This window comes from Streptopelia decaocto (genome assembly GCF_964273445.1).
Source record: "Streptopelia decaocto genome assembly, chromosome: 6".
NCBI classification, from domain to species: Eukaryota; Metazoa; Chordata; class Aves; order Columbiformes; family Columbidae; genus Streptopelia; species Streptopelia decaocto.
In genome coordinates, this window is record NC_138660.1 from 23722856 (window position 1) to 23747172 (window position 24317).

The 24317-nt window shown below is 44.0% G+C and overlaps 1 protein-coding gene across 1 annotated transcript in view; it reads left to right on the forward strand.

Annotated features, from left to right (window-relative positions):
- The window catches only part of HS6ST1 (heparan sulfate 6-O-sulfotransferase 1), a 175778-nt gene that overhangs the window by 49272 nt on the left and 102189 nt on the right, over positions 1-24317 (forward strand). The gene's annotated exons all lie outside the window — the stretch shown is intronic.

Genomic DNA, 24317 nt, shown 5'->3' on the forward strand with positions numbered 1-24317 from the left:
CGCTGGGGAGGGAGGCAGAGCTGCCTCCATTCAGCAGCCGTCTCGCTGTTTGTAACTCGCCTTTGTTGGGTCCCAGTCAGGTCTGCCTTAGGTCACACATTTGCACTTGTTTTGAATAAGGTAGAAGAACCCTTGAGAGACAGCATTGCCAGGGGAGAGCGGGGAATGTGTTTGGGGCTTGGGAAAGCAGAGGGAGGGAGAGCTAAAGCTTCTCGAGTGCAGCAGATGAAGGTCAGGGGTCTGCTCTGACCTTGCGCTGCCTTCGTGGCCTTTTAGAGGCTGTTGACTGCGATGATTTCACTGCCCGAGGGATCGCTGGCATCTGCAGGCATTCCAGCAGCAGTTAAACACCTGTGCGCTTGCTGCTGACATTTCATTAGGACGAGTAATGAGGCTGGATATTAAATGTCTACCTTCTGACTGGTCAGGAGAGAAAACAGCGGAGGGAAGCCATGGCGTGTCTCGGGTCTTGTGAAATCCTCAAAGGAAAAATAAAGCTCCCTGCCCTCTATGAGCAGAGCGTGGAGAACAGACTCAGAGTCACCCTGTCCTTAGTCCTTGTCCTCCTGTGCTGGGGCCGTGAGCTGAAAACTGTTCTCCCAGTTTTACAGCCACAGCATAACTCCTTGTGTCAGGCTCTTCCTAGAAAGATCAAAAAATCAATAAAGGTTCCCTGGCATAAATACCCATATCTGGGCAAAATTTATTCTGTAGCCTCCAGTTCTGGACAATTCTCCTGTGTGCTGGTCCCCAGAGCTCCCATAGCAGCATGGGGAGAGGGTGTGGAGGAATTCCTGCAGCAGCCTGGCCCGGGAGGAACGTTTCTCTCCTCTGACCGTGGGCTGGGGCTGCTCTCAGCCGGCAGCCTGAGGGGCTGGGAAGGAAGGCCCAAACATGGGAGCTTCCCGCCTTAAAATCCAGCTAATGAGATCCTAGGGCATGGAGTACCTCTCTGTGTATTTCAGTTGTCAAAGTATTGTGTGTGTTTTGAAGTTTCTCCAACTGGTACTCCTGTACCACAAACACATACTTTTCCAAACCTAATAAATGTCAGGCTGTGATTGGCAAAACAAACAAAACCCCAGGAGTGGGTTTATAAAACTTTGTTCTTTGGAGAAATGTGTCTCTCTACCTCTAGTCTCATCTTGTAAGAAACTGCACCTCCAAATCTAAATGCTTTTGTGCTTGTGTAGGGAAGAGTGGGCTTATCTGAACAGAATCTGAAAGGGCTGCATTGCTGAGAAGGAAACCAGTGTCTCTCTACACCTCTAGCATGCTGGAAACCAATGCAAAATTTTTGCCTTGGAGTGCTTTTTCACAACAAAGAAGGCAGCTGTCATTTTGCTGTTGCTTCGAGCTCTGCTGAAATACGATCTGCTGACTTGTACCGATGTTCAGAAAGATGGATGTCTCTTTGTTTGCACAGCAGCGTAAAGATGTGCTGCCCTTCTCAGGCAGTCGGCAGGCCCCTGCACCCAGCAGCTCAGCTGGAGATGGTGCAGATGTGCTGGTGGAGATGCCTTCCGAAATTTTAGGAGGTGCTAAAATTATGCTCGTCTTCAACAGGCAAAAGCAGGCTTCCATAGCCACTACTGTCTTCTGATAGAAACTTACTGAAATAAGTGAGATAGTGATATTCTTTTTAACTTGGCTGAAATATAGATGTGGATCTTTACGTATCCTGTTTGTCACTGGCTGAAGGACAAGATCACTGTCCCTCCAGCCTGTAGTGAGTGTAATTGGAGGCATGTTCTGCTTCACTCTATCAATATGGAGTGTTCAAAATGAGTTTACCGTGGTATAGAGAATAGTTAGATGGTTTTTTGTCTCCTGCCCTTGGGAGATTGTTTCAAGATTGTTATGTTCTTTTTGTTGCTGATGCACGGGACAATATTTTCATGAGCAGCATTTTCATTTCTGACAGTAGCTGGCCTATAAATCACTTTGGCATAAAAGTATTGTTTGGAACCTGAAAACTGCATGTATCTTATGTAACTGTGCTCTTGCCACCCGGTCAGGAGTGATGCACAGAAATTCTGAGCGCTGCTTACGCTGTTTTATATGCACCTGAAAGAAATAGATGGGGTTTTTTTCCCATTCCCAGGTGTCCATGTGTTGGGTTTGTTATGTGTCTGTTTTCTTTCCTTCACGCTGCTGCAGGCATTGTTGTCCTTGCAGATTATTCATGAAGGGCTGCATGTCTATGTGTTTCCCGTTTCACCATAGCCATGCCTTGCCCTACTAAGGCCATTATTTTCACCTGTTTTCAGCATTTCTGTCCCTGCTCGCTGTCCTTCTCTGTTGGCAGAGCTGCTGTACACACTTAATTGGTTCAGGGTTATGCTCAGTTTAAATGCAAAACTTCTTGGAGACGACAGTTCAGTCATTTTTGCTGACAGCCACCACGGGCCACTGGATACTGACTTTGTCTGAGCTGTGCTCCCTGCTGCCCTCAGTGTCATGGGCGTCACTGCTCACCAACAGGTCTGTTTCCTCCTGGTTCCACCAGCAGCGATGTCTCCTGTGCTGCCTCTGAGTCCAGTGACTCCCAAGAGGATTTTGGTTTTTAACTCCCTTCCTCCTCTTCTTTCCTGACATAAAAAGTGTCTTGCGCGAAGCAGCCACGCTGATAACAGTGAAGATTTGTGATGGTGTTTTAGACGTGAGAAGCAGTGAGCTGCTTTGGCATGTTGCGTTTCGGGATGTTGTAATTTCTACTAGATCCTTCTCTGCTACATGACCAAGCGAACAGGATAATAATGTCCCAGCAGTCCCAAGGGAAAGGTTTTTTACCATGAAAGTGTGTGCTGGGCAAAGGCCTCTCAGCTGGAGAAGCTTACTGAGGGAAGTGTTGGGAAGAGAAGGGGGAGGAATGTTTTTATTTGCTTTTAGAATGAGAGTGATCAAATCGATGGTTTTCACTGATGTCAGAGGCTTTGAAACGATCTTGTGTTTCTCTAATTCCTGAATCAGAATGAGGGTATGGGCCAGGTGGACTTGAGAAAGTTCTGTACTGACCATGTTCAGACTCCTCCCTCTCTCCTTAAGCTTCAGACCTGGATGCAAGTGTCATGTCATGGATGTCTGCAGCCTGTTTAGATTTTCATACCTACTGACCTAAACTCTCTCATGCTACTTTATCTCTGTCTGGGTCTGAAGAGAGGTTTCGTCACCAAAAGGCTTTGGAGAGTGAAGACCAAGCAGAGGGGAGAAAAACTCAGGCAAACCTTTTGAAAGCCTCCTGAAAGGTTTCTGTAACCACAGAATCTGCAGAGAAAATATTTCTTGGGAGCCAACACCCCTTTGTTAAGTAAGACTTTTCTGTCTTTTGGCATTGGCAAACAGAAAAAATAAAAGCTTTATTTTAATGCAGTTTATAGGGCTGGAAACCAGGCTGGTGTTCAAGCTGCCTTGCAAGCAGCAGGTGAGTGAGAGCTGGGAGTAACTGTGGACAAGACATGAGTGGGGAGGCATGTTCTCAGCACTCATTTCTTTGTCCCGACAATCATATGAAGATGTTACACGTGTGTACTCTGTGTGTGTAAGCGATTTTTAAGCTGTTAGTACTGGTGGAGGGAAGAGCAAGTGGACTTCAGATCATCTTTTCCTTGGGTGGTTGAGTGTTTCCCCACATGGCTGCTGTCCCACAGCAGGTGTTGTTTCTGTTGTTCGTTGGCCAGTCTGGCACCAAGGCTTGGAAATGGCAGAGCAGCCAAGAGGGGAGGGCATTTGGCTGACACCGAGCGCTGGGCCTGTTGGCCTCTTGAACTGGTGTTGATGGGCAGGGAGGTGCTGTGAGGAGACCTGAACCTTTGCTGAGAAATCAGCTTCACTTGTTCAACTTATCAGCACCAGCACTTTGAAACCAGACAAGAACATGTGTAGGACACAGTTTACTTGCCCTTGAAGTAAGATTATGATTTAGGGGACAGTGACAAAATCTCTGCAATAAGGCGGCACTTTGGCTACTAAAGTGCTTGTTCACTCTGTGCCTGAGCAACTCTGCTGCTGTAGTCAGAGATTACGAGCAGAAATACTGGGGGAAATCTGCAAAATCATTGTAATTTAGTGAAACAAAGTGGCATAAACGTGGGTGGGTTTTTTTCTGCTGAGCATCAGATAAGCTCCTGGTAACAGGCAGTTCCTGCTCGCAGATGCCTGCAATCAAAGACAAGAGGAAAATGGGCAGAGGACGGTGAAATGATGCTGCTGTCGCTGTACACCAGGACAGGGGTTTGGGAACCCTGTGCTTTATGATCCAGCACTCTCTCATCTAGACAGGGCTGCATTTGCCTCGCTGTGCCCTTCCTTTTCATCCAAAGCAAACCTTTTAGTGCCCCTTTCTCATAACTAAACTATTTTCTTAATGTTAATACATACCTGCAAGGAAGAAAAACATTTTACAAGGGAAACTGGTAAAAGCAGTACTAAATAATTTTGGTTTTTTCTAAAGTAAACATCTCTGTAATGAAATAACTGTCCTGCTACTCCAGAACAAGCTGCACTGAACACAGGCTGGGATTCGAACAAGTGTGGGATGTTGATCTAATCCGAGCACCACTGAAGTCAAAACTACTGGGTTTAGAAACAGCAGTTTTATGTCCGTGCTTGTTTTGTTTGAGGAAAACAAAGAAAATTGCAGTCCCCCAAAACCACCTGTTGGTTTGAAAGGCCAGATGGAATGGCCGATGTATCAGAGTCGCTATGGATCCATAGATTTTCTTGTCAGTTCTGAAAAATACTTTTTAATGTTTAGTATATCAAATATCCCAATGTTGCACTAAAAACCAATTCCATGAAAAAAGGATATCACTTCTCTTTCCTGTAAAGCTAACATTTTTGAGTTATCTGATTACTAGTTTACTAAATATGGTAATTCCCAAAGTGGAATACCAAACGCTTTTAAAATGTGTACAGGGGAGGAAACTGTAATTTCATCAATATCCGATATAAAGTCAGCCCGGTTCACACAGTGACAAAAAATGAAAAATCTTTAATGACAAATAAAAGGCATCAGTGTGGTTTCATTCCACATAAAGCTTTTTTTATGAGTAATCTGAAAAAAAAATATGGCACTTCCCATATGTTTGTACTTCAATGAAATGTTAGCTTGTTTGAGAAGCAGCGCAAGTCATCAAGGCTTTTGAAAAAGCTTTTTTTTTTTTCTTTTTTTCCAGTGGAACTGGTTTTCTCCTCCGTTCAGATTGCACAGGAGCAGTTGTGCTGAGGTCTGGGCAGGTCCCTCTGCCAGCTGGCCCTGCACACGGTGCTGCATCTCTAGCTGATGCTGGGTGAGATCTGGCCCAGATCATATCACATTTTGCTTTGTTCATCCCTGCCTGTGGAAGGCAGGCAGTATTGCTGCGCAAGTCTTTTGAGATGGAGGGGACACTGCAGAAATGCCAAGTGATGATAGCATTGGAGTCTGAGCTACAAAAGCAGTTGAGCTGTATTGTTGTGTTACTCTGTGCCCAAGGCTTTGAACTAAACCCTGCTTAAGGCTGAAACAAGGAGCTCTGCTGCCTTGCCACACCCAGCCAAGGCCCAGGGATGCACAAAAAGTTGCCTTTTAATTTCTTTTCCATAGGAAATTGCTTGCAGTGGAGAACATGAGCACTAACTGGGTTTTTCTCCCTTATAGTGTAGGTGGCTGATTATCTGATCTGGGTGTGAGGACTTGGTAGTCCTCAGGCGGGGGGAATTGGCATTTTAAAAATGCAAAAAGAAAGTATTTTAAATGGAGTATCATACTGTGTTATTTTTGTGTTACGCTGTAATAATTAATGTCAGAACCTAAGCTGGGAAAAAAGTTCACGTTGTAGATATTTAATTTAGTTGTCTCTTCCTCTTGCCAATGGCTTTGTCTCCTTTTTGTTGCCTCGCTGCTCTGCTGTGTCTGAAGAGCCTGTGTGTCTCCCTGGCAGCGTCACACACCTCTCGTCTCCGTGCCTGCTACTGTCTGGCTTTGGGACCTTATGCAGGTTTCTCTAATACACTGCGGAAGGTGGCCAGCGACCATCTTTCTTCTTTATACCTCTGCAGCTCTAATCCTGCAAAAGTCCTCGCTTGTGAAGATAAAGGTACATTTATCCTCCTTAATGAGGCAGCAGGTCTGGAGCTGCAAATCGGTGCTGAGTTATGTCAGCAGAACCATCCAGTGACTAACATGTTATTGCTCATAAAGACCATGTGGTACTGAAGGAGCATCTGCAATTTACCTCAGTCTCACATGCCCTGAAGAGTTGCTTATGTTAATTTTTAATTTATTTTATTCTGATTGATCTGATGGAGATTAGGAGCTGTTCTTCTTTCCTCTATTTTTTTTCCTTCTTTTTCTTCAGCACCCTTTGTCCTCATGAGCACCTGCCCTGATTTCTCATTAGGGACAGCCTTCCTTGAGAACATCCAGGCTGGAACCTTTGAATACTGGGATACAGATATCCTGGGGCACATTAAAAGCCCTCTTAACACAGTGTGTCCAATGCTGGTCATAAAGAGATCTCTACAGATAACTAAACCAAGGCAAGGATGTATGCTGTTACCTCTGAGAAAACTCTCCTATGCTCCAAGAGATTTCCTCAACTAGATGCAGTTTCTACTGTAGTTAGTAATTCTCAATGGATTTTTATTCTTTGAGTTTGCCCAGTGGTCAGATTGTATGGCTGTCGTTCGGCAGCGCTTTCTATAGGTGCTATATTGCCCACAGCTTGACAGATTCACTTACTGTTGTTTCTTTGGAATTTGACTGCCAATCTCTTCATCTGCCACCCCGGCCCTCAGAGTGGAGAACAGTTGATCCTCCTCTGTTTAAAGTATGGATGGGTGTCGAGGGGTGTTGGTGGCTATTTTTGACAAGGATGATTTCATTTATTTGAGCTAACAGAGAGGTCACAAGGAAGTTTTGTATAAAAGCAGCAGTAAAACTCAAGAGAAAATCATCTGATTTGGTAGATTAAGAAGATGAAAGATTATGGAAGAGAAGACTCTGGGGAGAAATTATATGGTCATCTGGTTGTTGGAAATACCCTACCCCAATTTAGGGCAAGAAAGCAGAAAAGTAGATTTGGCCGAATTGAAAATGTGTATAGTTGAGGTAGATAAAACACATTATTTTTCCAGTTGCTGTTGGTTGCAGTGGAAATGTAGGTTATTGTGAGTTACTGCAGCTGGTGGAACTGAGTACTGGCTGTTCCCCTGCAAAATCTTTGTTAAGAATTAATATTTTTGCCCTGCAATGAGATGAGAGAATAAGTTTCTTTTGTATTAAATAAATATAATTGTAACAGGAGCCTTGATAAGAAAAAAAAAAAAAAGTGCAAAATAAAGATATTTTCAAGATTACTCATTTTCCTGTCTTTTTTCCTTTCCTACTGAAGCAGTTTTTCCCTGATTATTATCTGTTCTTGAAATTTGCTCCAAGCTTAGCACAGCTAAGAATTAATGGCTCAGTTGGAATCAAGTTCCTGAAACCGCTTACACAAAGTCTGGCCTTCGTGTGGCCGAGCCTCTGCTTTTTGCTTCAGCTCATCTGCACGTGTCGTGCTGCTACTAAGCCAACACACAGCAAAAAGGCAGCGCTTGTGTGGCATTAATTTGTTAAACTTTGCTCACTCAAATAAAGGCTGGGTCTGAATTGTTTGCTCTTAGCTCCTGTCATCAAGCTAACTGGAATTGCCTATCTTTGAACTAATTTATTCCTTCTTTTTTTTTTTTTTTCATGTTTCCTTGATGTCTTCTGACCTGGACCTGCCTCACCATTTGCGGTTTAGGTAAGTGTATATGTGTGTATATGTTTCATTCTGAGATTTTTTTGTTGTTGTTTCCTTCCTCTCCCTTTTGAACATCACACAGCATTTTCTGACTGTTTCTCCTGCCGTTAGGAAGCAGTTTTTGCAGTCTGTCACGTTACTGTTCCATGGGCTGAGCTGTGATGTCACACCCTGTGGGTCCCCCCAGGTTTGAGAAGGAAGGTGACGTCATAGGCTCTTCATTATGACGTCATCATTAGGCCCTAGTGGGGCAGCAGCTCCCCTCTCAAGCAAGGAGAGCATTGCTGGGTAAGACTTGGAGATGTATGGAGGTGATATCACACAAGGTTAGCAACTAATACCTGACCAGAAAAGCTTTCTGACGTTACCGAACCTTCTTTCACCTAGAATTACATCTTTCTCATTTGTTTTCCCCTTTCTTTGTGTCATACAAATCAAAGATACATGTTGTTTAGTATGGGACTATTGTATATTCAGAGTCTGCACCACTTGCAGGCTAAATAGGAACTGGAGATTTTATAAAATTCTCCAAAAACTTAAACCTTAGGTAGTGGTTCATGAAGCTTTCCTTGAAGGGCTTCTTGAAAATCTCACTCTTTTAGGAAATTCATATACTTTTGAAGAGATAAAGCTATATCACCATAAATTCAGACAGGAATAGTTTTCCTATTAAACGGCAGGGCTACAATCTGATGACTCTAAAACATTATTTTACATAGCTGTTATTTTTTATTCAAAATAAAGTGCTTTTCTTGGAATTTAAACATATAAAGATACAGATAATAGGCTGGCATATATTGAGAATGGTAATGTAGCTATGTGACTGAGACAAGTGAAGCACTTGCTATGCTTGAGGAACTGAGTTAGGTACCTATCATCTACTGGTGATGGCAGCTTTAATTGTGGTCAGTGTGTGACTTTTAAATGGATTTTTTTTATTAAGAGAAATAGGGAATGTAGAGATACTGACATACTAGGGCAGGATTTTACTCTTACATGATGTAATATAGTAGTTATTGACTTCACTGAACCACAGTGGATTTCCACTGATAGAAATGAGGTGCAATTTGAATTGCAGAATAGGAATGCATGAACTGCCTTTCCTTCATGAGTATTTATGTGTGAGAAATATCACTTTACATGGAGTTATGGAATGCCTGCATGCATAATGCGGGATCCCATATGCTTGACAAAAGAGAAAGTCTAGAGGACAGCCTGCTTGATAGATTTCCTACGTAGGGAACAGATAGCTTGTGCATTTAACACCGAGATCCTCTGCGCACAGCAAAGCTACCTTGTCATCCTCCTCACTTCTGTGAGGTGGGAAAAACACAAGCGAAAAGGAAAATACTCCTAAGGGGGTCAGGTTCCCACCTGTACATGTTGTCTTTATGGGCAAACCAAGACAGAGCTGTTCAGAATTCACGTTCCAGACGAGAGGAAGTCTGTTCCAGAGGCAGGTGTGCACCTGCTTATGTCCTCTTGCAAGGGGCAAGTGGGATGCTCTGCCTCTGCACTGGTTCAGCTGGGGAACCACAGATGAGCTGGCGACTCGCTGTCTGCAGAGAAACAAGTGCATCTTTTGGCAGCTCTGCGCGCATTGCCATGGCTCTTTTCAGAGATAACTGTTTGGGCCAAAAAAGCTTTCTGCAGAAGGTGTAGCACTAACCACATCTGTCTTGTTGTTCTCGGAGAAACTGCAAAAGCAGAAGGGCTTTGTCTTCTCCACAGAAAGTTTGGCAATGGGGCCCCCACACATCCCACTGACGTGTGGAGAAATGTATCGCTAACCACGCACATGGAGGCAGTACTTGCGCAGGGACTGTACTTGCTGCAGCAAAGCTAAATGCAATGTCACACGCTGTCGTGTCGTTTTCTCCCCCAGCAGTAGCAGCAGATTCTGCTCATTTGTCTCAGCTGTCCAACTCCCACGGTCCCACGTTCCCCAGCTACAGTCGAGGTGACAGAGCTCATTCAAGTTCTGTCCTCACATGTTCCCATGGCATTAAATGAACAATATTTCATTACCTGCACTCTCTTGGCAGCTCCAACTTATTACCCATTGTTGTCTGCTCTTCTAGAAAGCCTCTTTCGAGCCCATCTCTCAGAAGCTGCCTTGTAAGGAAGGATTTGGGGTGACTGGGTTAGCTAGTTGTGAGCATATGGAGGGAAGGGGCAATTCAGCACAACCATCTTCTGTCATTTGAAACACCCTGTTCCATCGCAGCCAGTTTCAGTAGCTGTGGTGTATCAACAGCTCTAGAAGTCATTGCCAGGGAGAAAGGGAAAAGATCAGTAACTCCTTTTAACAGGGTGGTTAGGAAGAGCAGAAGCTACTCTAACTTATTAAAGAGAAGATATTCCCTTTTGAAAGAACTGAACCATCCTGTTGCTGCCCGTCCCGTGTGTGGAACAGTTGTGAGGAGCTGAGTGTCAGTCCAGTGAGGGACCATGACAAAGAGGCCATGAGCCAGAATGTCCCTTGTCAGAGCAGTCGTGCCTAAACCCACTCTGGGGTCTCATAATCCTGCCCAGGGGCTACATGTTGCAGAGGCAAGAAGGGGGAACATTTAGTCAGGAGACAGCTCGGAAGGGGGCTGGGCATCAGTTATGCTGTATTAGTCTTTTCACACTATTATTTTGGCTCCTGTGTTGTGCTGGGTTCGTCAGGGTCTCTAAGCACTCTTGGTGCTCTTTTCCAGTCCTCTTTCCTAAGTCTTTTTCCCCAACCATTTCTGCCTGTGCAAAAAAGCAAAACACAGTCCAGAGGGAGGAAACAGCCTCTCTCTACATGGTCTGATCTCTTCAGCCTTGAAGTCAGAGCAGAGTCCTCTGCTGTAGGAGTTCTCTCTTTTTTTTTATATATTATTTTGCAGGGCAGGGGGAAAATGTCAAACATTTGCTTAGCATAAACCACATTTCCAGAGTCTCCAAGAGTCCAGATTACCTGACAGAATAGAAGCAGGATTATGTTATTAGTGTGTTGCCTTTAAAACCCTCTCATTGACTTTCCCCACTGTTTCCCAATTCCTTCTGTGGATTACCATGACACTTCACCAAATTGATAAGTGGAGCAAAGGAAACCAAGATTTCAGGACATGTATTTTACTTCAAGTGCCACATACTTAGTATGATATACATTTTGCTTTGCAATTAGGCAGTATGCTTATGTACTCTAATCTGCAGCAGTTTTTGCTCTATTAATAAGCTGTTAGTAGCCTGCAGCATGTTCTCTATACATCACCACAAATTGGTGAACTTCCTCTCACAAGTTCATATGCACTGAAACAAATCATAGCAAAAAGGGTAAGAAAGATTGCCTTTTTTGGAAAAGGTGACATCGGATCTCAAGATCACAAACAATGACTCTTGAGAAATGCAAATTCTGAGTATGATGTGTTTCAAGCTGTGGTACTTTCCGTCTCCCTGTGCAGCCACACGAAGTGACCACGCTCCGGTTTGATTCACTTGCCTGGTACCAGCAGCAGTTGTGTAAATCACAGCCTCAGGGAGCCCCGCTTGTCATTCCAGCTGCACCACGAATCTCACGACCCTTTGAGCCCACATGCTATCAAATACCTTGCCCTGGCGTTTATAAATGGTGTGCAGAGAACAGGCAGGGATTATGATACCTCTGCTGCTGATTGCACTGTCATTGTGGGTCGTTAATCTCCGCCTGGCTTTGAGCCCTCCAAATGAGCGCTCGGCTGCTGCTCTGCACCTGCCACAGCTGCAGCTGCATCTGCAGGATCTGGGCCGGGCTCTGCGAACCCTGCGAGCAGGAGGAGTGCAGGACTCCTGGCAGTCATTGCAAGAACAGGGCCTGTCCACCTGCGGTCGTTTAGCTGCCTGGTGATTGTCCAAAGCAAGCGGTTTCCACACAGTGACTTCCCAGGATGAGCTGTCATGTTTTTCAGCTGGGGCAATCACCGCTGATTTTTGTGCTACGAGAGAGACTCATACAGTGGCAATGTGGGAGTTGCGTGTTGAGGCTGGTGTATGGCCTAGATACACAGGAAAATCTCCTTTACTGGAGGCTGTGTGGTTCCATTAGCTCTACCGGAGCTGCTGAGCGGCAGCAGCTTGGTCCCAGCAGCCGGTACCTACGGACTGAGTGGCCCCTGGGACTCCACTGCTGATGGACTCCATAGAGTGGCTTATTCCATAATTTGGAGGCAGCCAAGGGCGTCTTGTAGAGCTGACACAGGTTCCCTTAGCTGGTGGCATTGCTTGCTCTCTGTCTGTAGACTGTTCACTGGGCTCTCTTGCCTATGAGATTTCTGGCAATGACACTTGTCAGGTTTCTGCAGAACATGTTATCTGATCATTGCAGGAGTGCAGCCTTTCCCTCCAGTCTCTGTTTTGAGAAAGCCACAGAGGCCAGTTAGTGTGCTTCCCAGAACAGCCTTTCCTCCGGGACGCTCGGTGAGGTCCTGCGGGCCTCGCTGACCCCCCAGAACGCTGCTCTGTGCTGGGAGGTGTGGGGAGAGGCCCGTGGGATGGTGTTCGCAGGGTGGCTGAGCTGGGGGTGCAAATGGGAAACAGGCAGGGCTGGTGAGAACGCGGCCCCGCGGAGTTGACTACGGGTGCAGAGAGCAGACCAAAGGAAGGTAGTTTATTGGAATAGATTCAACTGAAAATTTGAGCCAGTACCCTTTTTCTGTAGCTGCTTCTACATTTCAGATTTTCACTTAGTTCTCTTGTATATTTTACTTTTTTATAGCTTTTCCTATTTTGAGAGAAACAACTCATTTATTTTGAAGACTTGAAGTAGTATTTGTTCAGTTTCTGCTACTTTTAGCACCAGATTTGTCCTTCCTACACTCCCACACAATCTTATTTTTCTTTTTTTCCTGTAGAGAGGCTGCCTGACTGCTTGAGCCAGGTCCAAATGCAAAATCAATAAAAGCTCATTGCGGTACATGTGACTGTATTAGAGCTGAGCAAGCGAGGCTCTGGCAGGCAGCAGCTTGCTTGCAGCCCGCTATCAGCCAGCCAGCACGCTCCTCGGGCCCGGGGCTGGGACCCACAGCGCAGAAGGAATAGTGGTGTTCTGCTGGTGCTAAGCAGCAGTGGAATTAACCTTACTTTATAATTTAGATGTTTTACAATCAAGTCACAATACTACTCTTTCTCGTTTCCTTCTGAAAATTAAACACACAAGACTTTGGAAATATTCTCTGCAGGGATTTTACTCATTGACTACGAGACAGGATATCTAAACGTGAAGTATTATTATTATTAATGCACACGTATGATGCCTTTTGATAGTTCCTCAGTACTGAGTCTTTGGGTTTTGGTTTTTGGTGGTTGGTTATTTCTCCTCAGCTTTCTGGTTTCTTTCAGAAAAGTAATGTAAAAGACTTGCTTATGTTTGGATTTTTTTCCATCTCTTAGTTCTGCATACTTTATTTTTGAGTCATCCATCTCTCCGAAGAGATGAGTTTTGAAGGTTGTGAACTTTGCAGCTTACTGGGAAATCCTCTTCTTTAGCCAGCAGAGTCAGGATTTATTATCTTTCCTGTAGTTCTTTCTGGAATGAGAAAATAAATACATTTGGTGAGGAAGCTGATTCTGGGCAATGAGAATAGGAAGCTTTAAAAAATTAAAACAGACAGAGAAGGCACTGTAGCATCAAGGCTGTATTTTATATGAAATAGTTTCTGTCTTTTATTTCATTTCTAATTCCCTAAGTGCAAATGAAGTTTTTACATATTCAAGAAAGCTTTTTCATTTGGAGTCTGGGTTTTGATGTTTGGGGCGTTCTTCCCAAGAAATAGGCCAGAAACACCAGCTTCAAACGCATATGCTGCCCGAGGCGTTCCCCATGACCAGCGTTTCAGATACCCGCTGCCCCAGCTTGGGATCTGTGGGGATAACATGTTGCCTAGAAAATGGTGCATAAGGAATGAATGTCAATTACACAACAGAAGTTGAATAAATAGGATAGGGGGAGGTGGGTTTTTATGTCACCATCTGCTTCTGTGATCTGGAGCCTCAATGTAAAATCATGGCTCAAGCCCTGTACTATAAGTTAACAAAAGCCTTTAAATAGGGTAACTAATGGCTCAAACGTATCTTTGCTTGTAAGGTTAAGACCCACAAGTCATCGTTTGTAAGAAAATGGAGGGTGCATTGGTCACTGGAGGGGAAAGACATTAAATTAAATGTGGTGAAGCAGCCACATGGGACCCCTTAATAGTTTCTGAGTATTATTTTTTTTCTTAATGAAATGCAGCTTAATGCAATCCCACCGTCCTGGCCTGACAAACGTCAACTCTGGCCTTTTGAAGGTTGTCATGTCACTGCTGCCTTTTAAATGATTCTGTGCACCTTCCGCTCTCTGCTGCGTTCTTGGCACTTAGAGCCCCTGGGTTTTGACACAAACAAGGGAGCATGTCAGTGGGAAGCTGGGCCTGTCAGGCCTTTCAGTTTTGCTTCTCACCTCGTTGCTTTCTTACAACAAAATATGAGATATATTTAAAGGGGGGTTGTACAGAGACCCAGTAGTGCATTAAAAATGGGCAGCAAGAAGTGTGGGGGAAAACATCTGTGGAATATGAAATATGAATGGGGATCTGGGCCTCTGGAGGTGATGCTGGCACAGGCCGCGTTATACGAGGTGGATCCCAGGGAGCCTTAGCCCTGGGGTCACCTGCTGGTCAGGACTCAGAGGAAGCATCGCTTTTTTGGGAGCAGCCAGTAGAAGTGGGTCAAATGCCGGCTGCCTGATTCGCTTTGAGAGCAATTTTAGGATGGCTGAAAGAACGTGGATGTTAAACGTGTCTTTCTAGCGAGACCAAAGGCTGCAAACCGTCTTAATAATTTTTACGAGAGTGTGTTTAAACAGAGCCACAGCAGCGCTGCCGCTGCCCATTACTCATCAAAAGCAGCAGCTCATGGGTGGAATGCTGCGCTTGCTTCTCATAGCTCGGTCTTGGCTTCCGTGAGGAAGAGCCTTTAGTAGTGTATTTCTTTAGTCTCCTCCAGAAGAGTTTGTCCTTCAGCCCTCCTGGCTTTCTGTGCCAGAACTGTCATTCTTCTTCTTCTGTCTTTGGTGGGGGAGGAGTGATCCATCCTCCTTACTCTCCTCCTCTTCAGACCTGAGACTCAGCATTCCAGAATCTGCCCACTGTTTGGGGAACGCTTACATGTTAGTTTTCATGCTTCTGGGTCTCACAGCCATTCAACTGACTGCAAAATATCTTCTTACAAGTTGGTGTATGTCGTGACTCTTCCTCCTGTTGCCTGGGCCAATTGCTAGAAGATCCAAATACCTACATGTCCTCGTCTCTGCTCCCTTCAAGCCAATGAAGCACATATGCTTCTGGAGCCACACCACTATTTCTGGTCTCAAAGGCAGTGTTAGATGGAGCCATTGCTCTGTTTCATGAGTCTGCACGTAGCTGGCAGAGCAATTGCTGGGTTCTTTGGGCAAGAACAGCCTGTGGTGTATTAATATATCCCATAGCGAGCAGCCTGTTTAGTAACAGAACAGTCAAGGAGTGGGGGAGAGGGCGTGTGAACACCATAGTTTGCCTCTTGTGACTGAGGCACAGAATTTAAATGTTTTTACAAATGTCTGCAGTGTTGAGGTGGGGGTTTTGTGGTTTTTGTTTGTTTTTTATCCTGTTTACTTAGTTTTTTATTTCACCACAGGATTCTTGTTTTGAGGTGAAATATTTTAGTTTTTAGAAATGAAAAGCTTTTGGCTTCCTCTTAGAAGTGTTTTGGGAGGAAACTTATCTAATAGTGTGACTGAGATAGGAGCTGGGCTCAGTAGGAACAGGAGGGAAGCTGGTTGGAATTGAGAAGCAACAGGAAAAGAAGAGTAGAGGTGACAACATGGTCTGAAAGATTTCTCATTTTCACGTAAGTATGTGTGGAAGAAGGTCCGAAAATGTGTCACTTCACACTAAATGTGTCTGGAAGTGGAATGCAGTAGAAGTGTCCCACTACATCAGTATCCTTAGTGCTCATGCTGTTGTTTTCTGATTTGCTTTGACATTATATTAATTGTGCATATATTTAAGGAGTGTATTTACCTAGGCGGGCCCTTTACTCATGATGAGTGAATGCTTAACACTGATCAGGATAGTTCAACAAGGTCTGACGAATCCTCTAACAGTACAAGCAGAGAGCACTTAGAAACCTCTGGAGTGGATTGTGAGATTTAGAACAACTCTCCTACCCTGCTGTGCGGTTCAGCTGTCATAGCTTTAATTCTTGAGAGAACTGCTCCAAGTCTTCCCTTCCTTAAGGGCTGTGCTAATCAACATAATCTGCTTTATGCGGCTTGACTGGTAGTCTAATTGATGTGTCCATATAAAAGAAAACTCTGTTAGTGGAACAGAATTTCATAGCCTAGTTGGCATCTCAGTGAAGAGGCATGAGACGGACTGGGCATGAAATCAGCATTACCTTGATGCCCGGTGATGGTCGTTCTCTGCGGGCACAGCTGTGCAACGGCAGGGCATGCTCGCGGTTGTGAACTTGCTGCTTCTGGAGGCAGAAAAGCTGTCGAAGCTGGCACAGTTTCAAAATAAAAATTGTCTGCATGCTGTAGTCCAGCAGAATTCCCTCGAATACTCATCGGAAAGTTAAATGCCACTTGTTGAAAGGACTTGGCATCTACTGTGGTGAAAAAACATGTCAGTTACTCAGCAGTTGCATGGTCCAGTGTGTGTATGTGCCAAATCAGGTTTTCCTGTGTTGTAAAATCAATGTGCTGAGTGCCTGCACCTGGGAACCCAACAAAGAACAGAATTGGTTCTGAGCTTTTTGTCAAGGTGGTTCCCAAGGGGCAGTTCCCTCTGGTGCTGCTGCTACCGAGGCTTTTGTCTGTTGTCCCACCTGCAAGAGTCCTTACAACAGCTGCAGAATGTGCATTTCCATATCCCACCAGCAGGCTCAGCTGTGTCCTGGGAAGACCCAATTTCTCCTTAGGGGAAGCTGCTGCTTTGATTGCATGTGCTGTCCCACTGAGTGGCTCTTGCTGGGGACAGTTGATAATAAATAGGTGTCTCCAGGGAGGTCTTTAGAGCTGGGAACCCTCTGGTTGGTCCTGTTTTGCTAACGTAAAGGTGAAAGGCCAGCGAATTCATCCATTTAAGGATTCTCTTGGGAAAGAGAATATGTCATGTAATTAATAACTGTCCCCACAGTGTTTTGAGGGATAACGAGCAGTGCTCAAAGCAGACACTTCAAGAGAAATGAGATGCAGAAATGCTGCACTCATCCTCTAACCTGCTTGAGGCAGGTAAAAGACCTGGAGGTTATGGTGAGGGAATGATATTGTAATTCTGACCGCTTTTGCAGGTCAGTGTAGGTGGAACTCCTAGGCCCAAGGGTGGTCGTGAGTGGGTATGTGTGTAAACCCCCTCTTAAACCTTTGAGCTTGTTTTAAAGCTAATCCATTTGTGCTTAATTTACAAACAGCTGGTTGATTTAAAGGGATTTTCATACTGGAGTAAACAAGAACAATGTTTACACAAGGAGTGAACTATCCTGCTGTAAATTCTCTTTGCAATTGTTGTAGCTATTTGTTTGAATTAGATCTTAACTTCCTTGGTGCAAAGCTAATCCCTTCTTGATCCCATAGTGAAGTCATGATCCTGTGTTTGATGTCACCATCTGTTGCCATAGAAGCAACTGTGATGTTGCAGATTAAACTTCATGACTTCATGGCAGAATGAAATCACATCTTCAGCTGCTTGCAAACATAGTTAGGAATAATTCCATCAACTATATGAAAAATATGCCAGTTTAGATTTTGTCTAAATACTGTTATTGGAAAGATTATGAACAGGGAGGGGTTGGAATAATGTACTGTATGAACAGGGGAAAAAAGTATCCTAAGGCTTGTATCAAATTTGAGGTTTAGAAAAACAAGTAAGTAATTGGCGAGTAACTTGGCAAGTAATTCCCCCTTGGCAGGAGCCCTGTCTGTTAAAAGGTTAGCATGGTTGCAAACAGCATCGAAATAGAAACTGTTTAAAACTCAAGCACTGTACAGATATCTCCTGACTATAAAGAAAAGCTCTCATGTTCTCACCTAGCAGTGTGCAACAGCTGCTCATGATGATGATTTAAGTCATTGTCGTATAAATAGCTGGTCAGGGATTACAAAAGCTGGAACTAGAATATGATGATATCTTTTTTCCTGAAGCATTTAACTCACTTAGGAAATTAAGCCTTGATCACACTTCCTCACTGTCTGACCAACTTTGAGGAAAAACTTCCTTTTCATGAATCAGAAGACTGATTTTTTTGCCTCCAAAAGATCAGAATGGGGCAGGAAAGGCAGAAATTGGTTCAGTGGTGCGGGAGCACGGAGGTGACACCGACTGATCTGCACAAGCGAGCAGGGTCTGTGCGCTCCCGGCAGTTCCTGCTCCTGCCGGTGCAAAGAGGCTGCAGACAACACCAGGTAAAAGGCAGAAGTTTTTGTTTTCCTTTTTACTGTTCAGAAGACAAGGAAATAGAAAGTTTGGGGGTTTGTTTGTGTTTTGTGTTTTTTGGGTTTTTTTCTCTGTTGGCAGGCATAAAAGCTGCTGAGTCCTAAATTAGGAACTGTTTTTAAAATCTATTTTTAATTGGCCTTCCTTCCTTCCATTGATCACTTCCTTAAGATCTCCTATCTATTTCCCTTTTAAAAATTGATATTGAGTTTCAGTATCTTCTAATCCTGTATCTTTGAGTGACAACCACTAAATCACCCTACCAGAGCAATCAGGAGTAATATACTGATGCCAAAAATGACTTGACAGACTGATGAGCCAATGCAGTCCCATGGGGAAGGTGAAGGTTTCCCGGTGCAGTTCAAGGAGTGCTTTGCACCTCCATGCACCTGCTGGAGAAGCGCACGCTCGATACTTCTTATCCGTCCTCAAACAGGTATATTGTGCGTGTCAAATACTCCAGATTTTGTTGTCCATCCTGTTCAGCTGCTGCAGAGTTGTTCCTGCTGACGTAGTTGTGGTTAAATTATTTAGATTACCAGTTCACTGCTATGATAAGCACACGGCACTGATAAGGGAGTTAAAGGATTACTTGAATCATTTCTTTAAGTGAAGGCACTAATTCTGGATTGTCTTGCCATGTTGCTCCCCATCTCTGAATATCTCCAAGGGAAATGAAAGTAAAAATAACATGCAGGGACCCCCAGCAGAATTGGGATCACTTTAAACGTGACACATGCTCTATACCCCTGGGGCAGGCACTTAATTTTGTAGTGTTTCAGACTTTTATGACATGATGATTGATTTTGTAGAGGTGGAGTTGCCTTAGTCATTAGTTAAAAAGCCTGATAAAGCTGCACAAAGATATTAAGTTGTTATCAATCATCAGTGTCTTTTTGTTCTCCCCCAACCTTTACCCCATGTTTCAAAGGGAGCGGGAGGCTGCCTCACTTTCCAACTGTCATGGTTTTATTAGATCCCGGCTCTGTTGTCAGGCCTGCTGCTGAAACCCGGCTTTGCAGCAGATGATTAATGGGCTCCCCGTCTCCAGCCCAACCTCCACTTGAGCTTAAAACACAGCCTTGTCCCTGCTCCCTTGCTGCAGAACCCTTTGCAGATGTGCAGGGGCCTGCAGTTGACAGCTGTGGAAGAGTTTTGGGGCATTCCTTTCCTTTTCTCCCTTTTTCTGTTCCCCCGGTCTGGTAGGGTTTAATTGGTGGTTGGAAATCTCTTCAGCACCTGAGTGGCAGCTCCAGTCCTCCTGGGAACTGAGAAGCTGCCCAGTGCATGGACAATTGAGTCGTACCTTGATTTCAGGGGGTTCTCCCAATTTTTTTTAATTATGTATTTTCTCTGACTCACAGAGGTATTTTTCCTGATTTCTAGTGCTTGATGTCATTTTTTATTTCTGCCGTCAGTGTCCCGGGGGTTGGCTTCTTCATTCCGAATGTCCTTTTTATCATTGCCATTTGCACCTACAGACTGTGGGGCATCCTCCCAGTACAAGCTTCTTGTTGGATTGTGGTTGGCAGTACCATTTGGGTTATTGCAGGAAGAACAGAAGTATGTTTTCTGGGTAGGATTTTCCAGCCAGGATAATCATGTGTCCTTATGACTCGGCTAATGAAGAGGTAGTGCAAGGCGTGGATGGATAATGACTTATGGAGGGCGATTGTCAGGTCACACAGTTGAGAACAGTAAAACTATGCTTCATCTCTCCTACATGTATTAAAATTGCTCCTGCTTTTTCAGCCAGGCAACCAAAGCTGCTGAGAGCTTCCGATAGCTTACTGTAGCAATACTGTTGTAATGGACTTAATGGGAGGGATATGTATATTTTTATTTTTCTCTAGGCTTATGTTTTGGTTTTACCTTTCATGATGTAAAAGCATTTTTCTCATTCTGCATGCAAGACCCTTTCTGCATCCAAGTGCAAAAGAACAGATCTAGAAATGTGCTGAAAGGACCGGTCACATTAGGTTTTTCCTTGTAGAGGCTTTTCACTACAGGAACTGCACTCAAGGGTTCTAAAAACCAATTTAAGTCTGTTTTGTCTAAGTTATTTCTTTAAAAAAAAAAAAAACACCACACACACAAAAACAAACAAAGAAGAATCACGTATGTCAGATTGTGTTCCACAATCTCCAAGACTTCCCTGAGTCAGAGATGATATCTCCAGATATTGCTTCCATTCATTTTTCCAGTTGCTTCTGAACCTGTATTCCTCTTGGTAGTTACAGCATTCCGTGAAGATGAGTTTCACAGTCTAACTAGATATTGTGTGCAGAACCGCTGCTGCTTGGCAATCTGCCGCCTGCAAGTTGAATGTGATGCCCCCAGTTCCTCCTCTAGAAGGTACCGCAGATGGGCCGTCTCTGGGCATCTTCTCTGTGTCACTTGGCACTCAAGAGCCCTTGTCCACGTCCCCACTTAATTATCTCTGTTTCAGACCAAAAGTATTTTCTAGTTCAGTTGCATCCTTTTTCAGATGGTAAGAAAACACAATCTAATTCTGTATAGAAATCCATCATAGTTAGTATTCTGGGTTTGCTTTTCTGTTCTTAATTCCTGTCACTCTCTTCACTTTTTTGACAGTTAGGGAGCACTGAGCTGGCATTTTTATTCAGCAATCTCATTAACTCCTAAGGTTGGGTTCCAAAATGATCCATTTGTAGTCCATCACTGCATGTGTAACGTTAGGATTACATTCTCCTATGTGCATGGTTTAATATTTTTCTACCTTAGTTTCATCTTCCCTTTTATTCCTCACATGCTTAGTGAGGTCCTTCTGCAATTCTTTGAAATTCTCTGTCTTTCTTGCCTGGATGTATCGGTACCTGTGAGCTTCGTGTTGTTGGTCACCTGTGTTCAGATCATCTGGGAACGTGTTGGCTGGCAGAGATCCCAGCACAGACCCTGGCCTGGCTTTCTGGTTTTATTGTGTGCCTCTGTGCTCTTAAGAAAAATGACAATTCTTATCTTTTGTTACCTGTGTTTGAAGCAATTATCCAGAGCAAGGATCACCTTAGTTGCTCAGCTGGTCTCTATGCTAAAGAAGCTTTTCAAATAGGAAAGATTTTAGTTTACTACCCATGAAAACAAGTTTGAAGAAGAAGTGAAGAATACCAATGTATTTCTCCTACTGATGGTTTACAAGTTACATCTACTTTATCTGCTCTTTATACATCACATAAATCCATTTGCCATATAAGTAGATTTGAGAAGCTGAAGTTCGTGTATCCAAATATACTACTAAATTTTATTTAAAATCACTAAGGTGGATGATGTTCACTAAAGGTGCAGTAGAAAAGGACATATTTATAGCTGAAAGTGTCAAGATTTTCTCAGGCTTCTCAAGGAGATCCTCTTGCTTTCCTAGCCAGTATCCACATGCACACTGGCGGCTTTTGTCGAGCTGTTCCTGAAGTGAAGCTCATCAGTGGCTTATTGCTAAAAAATAATGTCAGTGTTCTCTGCGGGCCAAACTGTTTTCCAGGCTGTTTTACTCTTTCTGCTTTCAACAAATATGATATTGATTCACAGAATAGTTTGAATAAACAGTTATTTTGAAATAGCTTGCTTGAATTATTTTCTCATTGGAATTGGTAGCGTGTGGTCTTCCAAGTTAGGTAATGATGTTGCTCTGTTCTGTTGGCATGATTTAAATTTCTAAAGGGGGGAAATGAACAGCTGAGAACAATGGACATCAAGGTAATAATGGGGATTCTTGTTCTTGCACAAACACCCTTTCAGCTCTGGAGAAAGCGGCAATTTCCCTCACATTTGTGGAAAGGAAAAAAAAGGTTCAGTTGAGTGTTCATGAATAATAATAAGGCATGAATATTATCTGTAACAGCTGTTTGGTGAGAACTCCCATGTAAAGCAGTGTTTTGAAGGGTTCACCTCTTTGTTCAAGAGCATCAAGTTTTTGAAGGAATTACAACCATTAAAATCATGAAGCGCTGGTGTCCAACAACAAAGACAAAAACTTAGTGGGTTTTGATATATCCTTAAATTAAGTGCTCTTTCCAGTAACCCATGGGAGCCTGTGTGCCTGCCACATGCACGGCTGATTTCTGTAGCATGTTGACCTCTGCACAGGCGCCTTTCAGGGAAGTTCTTAATGCAAGGAGGAAGCTTCCTAAAATATTTGCAATTTCTATCTGGTGGGATAATTCTCAGGGAACAACTGCCAGACCAAAGGCCATGTTGTGTATAAGGGAGAGCAGTGACAGAGCCAGCTCATGGCACTGGTAAAGCCTAAGGGTCAATAAATGTTTAAGCACTCCTGGATGGGATTTAAGGAGTGATACAAATCTGTGAACCATCAATGGGATTTTCATTATTGGATTCGGGTTTAGTTTCTCACTGTAGCAAGCATTTCAAAGGAGTCACAAGCATGAGTTGAACGAATGGAATCTAGAAGTGCCAGTTTCATTTAAGAGCACCTTGAATATTGAAAGATGTGGGTGAGTATCAGTTTGATTATATGTCCACTCCAATGACCGTCTGTTCCCTTGGAATGGTGTTCCCTGGACAGCCCGGGTGGGAGCACAGAGGATGCTGCAGTGACACCGTTCAGCTGCCTCCTCACTCTCAGCGGACGCAGGATGGAGCGATCCTGGGGTCACACAGCAACCCTGCATTCTGGTGTCCATCAAGTGCCCCGATCACGGTGGTGGTGTCAAGTTGAGAGAAGCTGAGAACTTGCAAACTACTTCTTTTCTGCTTGGGCGAAAGAGTTTGCCTCTTCCACCTGCCACCTTATTCTCAGAGTGGGGCTGTAGTAATGTGTGTAGGGGTAACTTCTCCGGCTGGAAGATTTATTCAAAAGATTGGCCAAAAGCAAATAATTTGGGAGTACAAAGGGAGGCAGATTTCTCCCGTCCACCCCCCCATTTTTATGTGGTGCAGTTCAAGCCTGTTACCTCCCCGTGTAATCTGCTCATTTTCCCTTGTCAGGAGGCGCTGGCCGCGCTGTATTTACAGGCGGGGGATTAGGCTGGCAGCTCTCCAGTGATGCTGGAAACGGCCTCGCTGAGCCCGGCTTCAGCTGAGCTTGTCAGCGCTGATTGATTTTCATGGTTGACAGCATTTGAAATGCTTTCAGATTGTGATTTCTCACTGGGCCTGATCTGGGGGAGGTATTTTTATTATCATTATTAATAGAAGTAGTAGTATTATCTGGATACTTATGCAGATAGAGATTATGGGCACAGGCTGGCGTGAGCAGTTAGTGTCAAGCTCTGTGTTGGCAAGGAATAATCCCATCAAGACTTGCATTGCAAAATGCAGCTAGTCCATGGTCTCTTCAGGATAAATGAAAATTCACCATAAATTTGCATAGATTTTACTATTTTTGTCATTGTTGCTTAATAATAAGAATACTAGAATTTGGGTTCTCCTGTGGGACATTTCACTGGCTTTATAACTTTTATAATTCTATGTTCTTAGTTTGATGGAACAAAATTCACAATATTTCAAAGGTGTTTTAGTGGGGTTTTTGCAGAGCAGTCTTTGAGCTACTTCTGCTGGATGAAGGGTCTGCAGGCTAACAGATTGTGGGGTGACTCTCCTTGTTTTCTGCCCATGAGCAGAATCTTTGGGTTTGTCCCTGCTTCATTGACTTATTTGTTGGGAAGATCTTCAAATCTAGGTAGGGATGACCTTTTGGCCCAAGAGTTCTAGAACTGGTTTGGCTGCCTTCAATACCATCTCTGCAGCTGAGCTTGAGCTCCAGAAGCTTGTTGTTGGAACTATGCAGAGCTTGTCTTGCAGTTCAATCAAACATGAGAACCTGAAGTTGGATATAACATCAAAGCCAGAAGTATTTGTGTGATGTCTGGAGCTGGTGGTGTTTGCTCACCCACAGCCCCTCTAGTGCCACAGGGAACAAAGTGCAGCCTCCTCTGTTGCTTTGAATCTTGCTCGTCACCAAACAAATCTCGAGACATACACAGATGCAGGTTTCTTTTTCTCTGGGTTTTGCTCAGTCTTCAGATCATGCAGGTATTTTTTTATTCTTATGTAAGCTTGGGATGTCACTTCATATGACACATCTGTCCAGTCGCTGACTGAGCTTATCCCG